This window comes from Apodemus sylvaticus, chromosome 15 (assembly GCF_947179515.1).
Source record: "Apodemus sylvaticus chromosome 15, mApoSyl1.1, whole genome shotgun sequence".
Lineage (NCBI taxonomy): Eukaryota > Metazoa > Chordata > Mammalia > Rodentia > Muridae > Apodemus > Apodemus sylvaticus.
In genome coordinates, this window is record NC_067486.1 from 44,633,250 (window position 1) to 44,638,969 (window position 5,720).

The window sequence follows — 5,720 nt, forward strand, 5'->3', positions numbered from 1 at the left end:
ACAGGATTTTCTTTAATTGAATCCTGAGTGCATTTTTATGTATTCAACAACAACAAATGTGATGTTAAATTTATGTAACATCTCAATATTTATTATTTTATCTACTAATGATTCTATATTTATTAAATTATTCATTAGATTGATGTCTTTCTATAGATATTAACGTGCTTCATCAAGTCAAGGCCTGTCACTGTGTGTCATCCTGGACCATCAATATTGTCACAAGCATAAACAACTGACTTACAGATGATTTCCAAAAGTATTTAATGAAGGATCAAGTTAATTCTTTTTACTTCTTACAACACTTATTCGTTAGTATTATTGTCCTCATTTTGCAAAAGGGAAAACTGAGCCTCAGAAAAGTGGTCACCACCTCAGTCATATAATGAGTAAGGAAATAGCTGACTTGAGGTCCAAGTTTGTTCATCTTTATCACCCTTCCACTCCATCCTTCGTCAGACAGAATGCTAATATGCAAATCTCCTATTCTGCTGACAGATTTTCTCTGTTAATTGTTTGCCTTACAGCCTTCAAGGGAGCCAAGCAACCTATCTGTGCAGTCAGAATTAGACAGCATGAGGCACTTACAGATTTTGAGTGGTTTCTTTCCTCAGATATACAAAAGCAGACTTCTGTTAATGTGTTTACTCATTTGTCTTGGCTTAGGTTTGCTTTGGTCAGATTTAATGGACCATCCATTTCTTCAGTATGCCATCCTGCTCCTTTCCTTACCACATCCTGCTCTGTAGGCGCACCTTTTAGTTGACTTTGACCTCCATAAGTTTCAATAATGGTATCAAAGTTTGGCGTACAGTACCTTATGGAAAAATACCTGAAGAGATTCCTCCTTTTGTTTAGCACAACTGCTAGAATAAAGATTCCATACCTATGTTAATTTCGTAGAAATTTCCGTGGATGGGAACTTCCTGTCCACCCAGTTCTGCAGTGTCATTGGATCTGTTGAATATCCTCTCAGTTCAGTCCCATTTCTCTGATGTTACTTATGAGCCATCCCCATCTCATTTCATTTCTATTTGGGTTTGTAAGTTGGTCTTTTTGCCACCCCCTTTTCTCCCTCTTTTTTGTGATTCTATTTTGAGATATTTTCCATTCTCTTTTCTTATACTATACTTAGGTTGATGCTCAGAGAATATCTCTGGCAAGAAGAAATGTCTTCTGGCTCTTTCTCCATTGACATTAACACCAGTTGCAGCACCATGATGCATGCATACTTAGGTGCACACATATATACACACAGCATAGAGGTTTCACATGAAGAGAGATGTGTATGGTTTATTTCCAGGTATCTTATTTTTCTTATTTTTTCTCACTTCAACTTTTGAATGCTATTACCTGAAATTTCACTTTTTTTGGTAAGATGTCTATATATCTAACTTTTTATTTTTTCTTCTACTAATCACATCCTGTTCCTGCTTCCCATATACTCTTTGATGCATAGTCATCCGCTGGAACACAGTCAATCTACCAAAGGTCACACTATTCAAGAAAAGCTATTCTCCCTCTCCAAGTAACTCTCCATGCACATAGTTCCCCAGCAAGGAACTTCCTTTTGCAGTACATGGGGATTAGTACAGCGGCACATACCTGGTTAAGGAATAGAGAACTCCTACACTGCAGAATACTTAGCAATTAATGTCTAATGCTTAGCCTATCTCTATCACATATACAGATGTTCTCCTAGTGTTTTAGAGATCACTGTGGAAGAGGGAGGCAGAAAGACTATAAAAGCCAGAGGCCATGAATGATGGCAAGGGATAGTGTTTTCCAGAAACAAAGGCCCTTGTACCCATTAACTCCCAGTGATCTTAACAAGATGCACAGGACCTGTGCATGCTGAAGGCAGACAAAGTCCCAGCATGAAAAGGGGAATTGGTCATGGAGAATATCACTCTTTTTTATAGATGTTAGAATGGAGGAATTTAAATCTCCAATGTATCCCCATCGTTACAAGGAAAATCAATCTGTAGATATGATAGCAGAATATATCTTGGCCTGGTGGTCTAGTTCCAAGGGTCCTGATGACATGTTCTCATTTTATCCTGCTTCTTCAGATACCATGAGCTTGTGGCAAAGAAGTTAGAAAGTGTTCAGAGTTTAAAGGCTGGGGAAGTTAAACAACTACTCTGTTTATTTGTCCAGTAGGATGGATTTCTGTACTCTTCATATTTGGCAACCTAGATATTTTTGAATACCAATCCAAATACATTCAGCTGTTGGGTATTAGATATGTCTGTTCAGGAGTATTGCCAACTGCAGGTTGTAGGAAAAAATCCCTGAAATTGGCACATTACACTGATGGAAAACCTGCTACCCATGAATTGGCATATCCATTAGCATGTATCCAAAGTCCTAATGAGAGGAGATAAAGGATATCTACAGCTTTCAACATCCGTGTTGCCTGCGGTACACAGGACTATTCTGTCACATATTCAGTGGCTCTCACTCTTACCATCTCTAATTTCCTAGTCCTCACATGTCTGCATTCTTTATTCATATGTGTATTGCAGGACATAAATGTGCCATTTTTAGTACATATCACAAAGTACCACTTTTTCTCTATAAATTGTTTGCAAATAATACTTATTTACAGTTTTCAGTGATGATGGAAAAATGCTCCTGTTTTTGAACTTTACTTACATTCTCTTATTCTTATTTGCAAACTTTTCTCTCCCTCTTTTTTTTTTTTTGTTACAGTTTTGGAGCTTATGGACATTAACTCTACTGTGAGGGACTCAAGAGAATGATCTGACCCTCTGAAGGTGGCTGCTCATGGCAGTGTGTGGGACAGTCTGACCCGTGGCCTGAGTGTAAGCAGGAAGGATAGGAAGCAGAGGGCAGCAGCATTGGGAGAAATGAGTTTAAGTTGGCTAGGCCAGGCGTTTGGCAGAGGCACCACTGTTAGCCACATTTTGTGGTGTAAGAAACAATTATTCTTGCCTCCTGTCACTTCATTATGAGCAGTTTGGATAACTTGTCAAATTTACTTTTAAATATATATTGAATGTGGCTTAAAACCTTTATGTCCATCATTTATACTCTTGTTTATTAATGCCCCTGCATTATCTTCGGGAAATCCTGTTATGATATCCTAATTTATGTGCATATTCATCTTCCTTCTTGTTGTATTCAATAGTCATTGGCCATTTACCAAAAACATCAGGGAAGAAGAAGGACATTTTTTATTGTCTTTTCTTCTTCCTCTTCTTCTCCCCTTTCCCTCCTCCTCCTCCTCTTCCTCCTATTCCTTCTTTTTAAATGAATCATCTGGTTTAATGGGGGAACACAGCTGAAAGAAACTTAAGATGGTGGATATTAAAGTAGGAAGCAGGGGAAGAACTTACCTAAGTGAGCTCTTTCTGTAACATAGAATAATTTTCCTACAATGGAAATATCCATGTTATTATGTGTTGAAAAGGATTCCCGGTGCTCGGTACTACCTTTAGAAAAGGTCTGAAGTCCAAATGCTGCCTTAGGACAGCTGCTCTTTTTACCTCGTATGCTCCTTACCTCTCCACTCTTTCATTTCATTTCTTTCTGTGAAAGCTATTTTTGACCCTGAGGCTTTTCCATACTCTCTCCTATTTGCTTAAAAATATCCTATTCAGCCTTCTTCACTTCTCTTCTTTTCTCTTGCAAAATATGACGTGAACTCCTGTGTGTGTTTGTGGACTGGACAGTCTGCTGCTCTAGTAACCCACATTACTCCATCATTGCACCTAACATTCTACTGTTGAGCTTTCTTCTCCATCCCTCCTCTCCTGTTAGAAGGTGCGTTCCATATCTGGTCAATGTAGGAGTATCCCCAGAGACCAGTAAAATGTCGAAGCAAATTACAGAATAAAAAAATTTGCTTCAATTTTCTTTGGCTATCACTGTTACTTTTCTGTAACGTTTTTTAGAATCTTGTTTTATCCTACCTTTTATTCAGTCAACATTTTTGTGAAGGCTTCAATGATCACAGGGGTCTCCAGGATGCTCATTTTGGCTATAATATGGAGTGACTTAATCATTCACACAGCCAGGGAAATCTCATCAAAAGGCAAATATGATATCATCCCATGGTTTTAAGAGAGCACTGGAGAATTCTTCTTGCCTACAATTAAAAATTTGAAAATTACCAAGTGGTGGTAGGCTCTATAGTTTTCCCCTGAAGTCTTCTTGTCTTTCGGTTTTATATTCCTTCATACTGTTTTACTTTAGATATCTTGTTTCTCTTAACTGGAACACCTTCCCACCTGTCTACCTAAAGGACTACTTGGGAAATTTCTCCTCATCTCTGAGTGCTTTCTCAACTCTATAATCTCCTCTGAGGACTCTCCTCAAAGGTTTTAAAAAATGGTTATTCTCCTATCTGCTATTAGTTATATTTAACCCTCTTTATTAAAATGCTTTATCCATATTATTACATGAATACCCATGCAAATGCATTTTTCTCCTTTTGGATGGGGGATGGGGATCTTTTATCACCTGGCATTTTCTTGGTTGAGAAAATATAATAATACCATGCAAACTGCTACAGTTATGTAACATAGAGACAAAATATATTCTGCTATATCATCTACAGATGGGTTTTCTTGGAAACCATGTGGAGAAACTGGAGATTTAAATGCCTTCATTTGATCATTTATTAAAAAAACAAGTGAAATACTTTATGACTACTTCCCCTCTTTGTGCTGGCATTTTGTCTAGCTTCAGTCTTGTGTGTCTTGTTAACAATCACTGCAAGTTAATGTGTACTAGTGCCCTTTTTGTTTCTGGAAAATAGTATCCCTGGCCACCATTCACTGCTTCTGGATCTTACATTCTTTCTAAGTGATCTCTAAACTTCTGGGGGGGGGTGATATAGATAGGCTAAGCATTAGATATTAAAGGATTCTGCAGTCTCCTGTCCTCTCTTCCCTAATCAGGTGTGTGCCACCATTTAAATCTCCATGTACTGCAAAAGGAAGCTACTTGTTAAGGAGCTATGCACATGGTTAGCTGCTAGGACAGGGAGAATTGGTTTCCTTGAACAATGTGGTAGATTAGTTGTGTTCTAGTGGATGACTACAAGTTCAAGACTGTATAGGAAGTACAAACTGGGTATAATGGGTAGAAGGATATGGAAACACAAAGATGGGTATGTAGGAAAGGATCAGTGGACTGGGAGGAATTGGGAATGGCAGTAGTATGAGCAAATGCATTATAAGATATTCTAAAAGAAGAAATTTAAAAATGAAATTCTTGTTCTCGCTTCAGCAGCACATATACTAAAATTGGAACGATACAGAGAAAATTAGCATGGCCCCTGCTCAAAGATGACACACAAATTTGTGAAGCGTTCCATATTTTTTGGAATGTAAACAAAGAATATAGAAAATAAAAACAAAACAAAAAATAAAAATGAAATTCTTAATGTATCCAGTCACCAAATGATATCCCACTTATAGGAACAATTGTTACATTTTTATTTACCAGATAAAAATACACTTAATTAGTTGACAATATTGTTTATGATACCATTTTCACTTTTCTCTTTGAAATAGAGAGATATTAATAGGCTCACAACTTCAGTGATCTCTTCCTCAGTGGACCTTCATAAATACCTTTCCAGCAGTAAAGAGAATCTAAGAAATTTTTTCTCCAGTACTATGGATAAGAATAGCTGTCCTGCAATGTGTGACTTGGTTCCATACAGTGAAAAGGGTCATAGTAACTAT

General features: G+C 37.4%; 1 non-coding gene across 1 annotated transcript; it reads left to right on the plus strand.

Annotated features, from left to right (window-relative positions):
• Positions 1–5,246: 5,246 nt before the first annotated feature.
• LOC127666441 (U6 spliceosomal RNA) lies at positions 5,247–5,353 on the plus strand. The gene has a single exon (XR_007973634.1). It is a non-coding gene; the product is annotated as a U6 spliceosomal RNA (small nuclear RNA).
• Positions 5,354–5,720: the final 367 nt, after the last annotated feature.